General features: G+C 52.7%; 1 protein-coding gene across 1 annotated transcript in view; it reads left to right on the forward strand.

Annotated features, from left to right (window-relative positions):
• Window positions 1-56: 56 nt before the first annotated feature.
• LOC102386115 (transmembrane protein 68-like) overlaps window positions 57-2,883 on the forward strand; it is a 25,331-nt gene continuing 22,504 nt past the window's right edge. The window contains exon 1 of the mRNA XM_025214179.1: window positions 57-392. The gene's annotated coding sequence lies outside the window, so the exon portion shown is untranslated. The remainder of the gene's footprint in view (window positions 393-2,883) is intronic.

Consider the following 2,883-nt stretch of genomic DNA (forward strand, 5'->3'; position numbering starts at 1 on the left):
GGGAAGGAGCCCCTTCCCCGCCGACGTGCTCGTCTCTCCAGGCGCGGGCTGGGCCGAGGCCGGTGTGTGACAGACCGGCTGTGCCCTCAAGGGCTGGGGCCTCTTGGAGCCGCTCCTGCTCCTCCTGCCAGGCCGGCTCCGGGGGAGGCGCGCGTGGAGGGGACAGCGAGCCTGTGCGCGCTGTGCTGGACGTGTGTGTAACCAACGGGAGGTGGCTGCGAGACCTGCGCATGGCTCGCCGGCTCCCCCTGTAGCGCTGAGTGGGGACTGCCCGAGTGGGAGCTAGAGACTCGAGCGGTATTTTGGATTCGACAGTACTCGGTTGCACTTCTGTGACGGGGATTGGAGAGACGACCTTTCATCTTTTGGTCCCTTTCTCCTGCTCCCGCTAGGTGCCTGATTCAGCTCAACTTTCATAGTTTCATAGTTGATAGGGTCAGAAGGGACCTGAGCAGATCATCACGTCCGACCCCCTGCCATGGCAGTGAAAAGTACTGGTGTCAAACAACTCCGGCAAGATGTTCGTTTAACCTCCTCTTAAAGACCCCCAGGGTAGGAGCCAGCACCACTTTGCTTGGAAGTTGGTTCCAGGTCCTAGCCGCCCTGACAGTGAAGTAGTGCCTCCTGATGTCTAGTCTGAATCTACCCTCTGCCAGCTTGTGACTGTTATTTCTAGTCACTCCTGGTAGTGCTCGGGGGAACAGGGACTCCCCCAATGCCTGCTGGTCCCCTCTAACAGTTTGTACTAGTTTGCAACTTGATCTGCTTTTGTCTGCAGTCTTCCCCTTCTGAGCCCTCTGTCCCAATGCTGCTCTCCCTTCCCGTTTCATTGTATTTCATATGAGTCCCAATCCCACAGTCTGTATTGGAATGAGAGTGCTTTGTAAGCAACCAGTGAGCAACTTGACTAACGTTTACGATTTGATGGATCATCTTCTCAGGACAGTTATATATGCAGTAGTGTGCTTTGTTCTGGTTGTGTTTTGGGTGTGCATGTGCACATGTGAGGAAGTGTAGGCTGCCAGACACATAGATAGCATGTATGCTTACATGCATATGGTGTATAGATATGTGTGTGTATAGATGGGGCCCCTCTACACATGCAGGTAAAGGTGCAATGGGTGATGCACACAACTGCACCTCCTGCCATAAAACATGTGTGTGGTAGGAGGTGTGACTGGGATTGTGCATTAGATCCCCTGGCACCTTATTTAGGCAAACTTCTTTGGCTGGGAGTCCCACCTCAGTTGAGAGACTTCGAGTAGCAGGGGCACCCCAGGTAGCCCCTCACTGGGAGATGTGGCTGCCATGATGTACATGAAAGCTCCAGGCTGAGAGATCGCAGCTGCAGGGCTTTCATGCATCCTCGCAGCTAGGACATTGCAGCTGCTGTCGTATTCCAGCCCTAAGGGCTCCATGCATCCCTGGCCTGCAGCCAGGCCTTGTGGCTGCTGGGACCCCTTTGGGTCCTGGCACTGGGTGGGCACGCTGCTGAAACCCAGCATCCGCAGCTGCAGGGTGCTGCCAGTCCCAAGAGTCGGCAGCTGCTGGGGCCCAGGTCCCCTTAGTTGTTGGACTTTGAGCCCCAGTTGCACATGGTGCACCCCTTGCATTGGGAGTTGTAGCTGCTGGTGCAGCTCCCAGCCAGAGGGGAGGCCCTGCAACACATGCAAAATAAAGCTTGATAGCAACCAGTTATAAAGTTTGAGGCTGCAGCTGAAGTGCTGGCTGCTCAGCCTATCAGGTTCCGATGAATCTGCTAAATACTTTGTCACAAGGACCTGAAAAAGGAAAGGAAGGAGCTTCTTATGGTGAGATAAGTACTTTGCACTTCTAGCTGGTCTGAAGGCAACTGCACCATTAACCAGCTAATTGTATAATAGTTGTAATGTGTAGAAGGAGGCTGTATTTGTAACAAAGGCATTATGGAAGTATATAATATGCATTGTTGTGTTGCATATATTAGACATGGCAAGGTGGAAGAAGGGTGACTTTTCCTTGGCATGCCCCATGAGATTTGTACTTTTCCTTGCTACTTGCAGGAATTCAGAAAAAGCTTGTCTGTGCCAAAAAGAGCCTATCCCAGTGGTGTAAAACTCATCCAGCTCACAGGGCTGGATGAGCATTTCTGAGCTGGTATGTGGGGCCAGGTAGTATTCAAGCGCAGCATGTCCCAGTCCCCAGGGCTAGCATGGGGCAGACATGGTCTGTAGCGTGTGAGCTGAGCCCAACACTGCAGGTAGCACAGGGGTCCAGTGAGGCACTGCATGGAGCATGTGCCCCTCATGCTGCATGCAGCATGTGTGGGTCTGAGCTGGACTGGGGCTGGATCACGGTGCTCCCTGTGCACCTAGCCATCGGGCTGGCATGTGATTGCATGCTTCCTATGGTGCATGGGCTAGACCCTGTGGAACAAGGTTTTAGCAGGATCCAAGCACAAGTTGTATGTTGCACCTTGCATTGCCTGCACTGCCTTATGCAGTGCAGGAGCCAGGGCTGGTCCAGTGACCCACAAGCTGGGTCATATACCTCAACAGGGCTGAATCTGTTGTAGAGCTCTGATCCCTTTGTTGTAGAGATTTCTGTTGTTGTAGAGAGCTGGAGTGGATTGATCACAGTGACAGAATATAATAGTCCCTGTAAAGCAATGTTTCCCTTCCCAATCCATGGGTTGCAAGAATTTGTGAAAGGGTCACAAGCAAACTTTTAAAAAATGGATCAACAACCTTTAAAAATGGATTCTCTTTTAAAGGGGAAAATGTGGGACATGGTAGCTTTTTCCCTTGCAGGTTGTCAGAGTTCAAGACTGCAAAGGGCTGCTTGGGGCTGCTCCATACCCCACCACATCCCCTGCATGCCCCAGATGTGGGGGGGAGGGGCTTG

The sequence above is a fragment of the Alligator sinensis genome, unplaced genomic scaffold (assembly GCF_000455745.1).
Source record: "Alligator sinensis unplaced genomic scaffold, ASM45574v1 scaffold999_1, whole genome shotgun sequence".
NCBI classification, from domain to species: domain Eukaryota; kingdom Metazoa; phylum Chordata; order Crocodylia; family Alligatoridae; genus Alligator; species Alligator sinensis.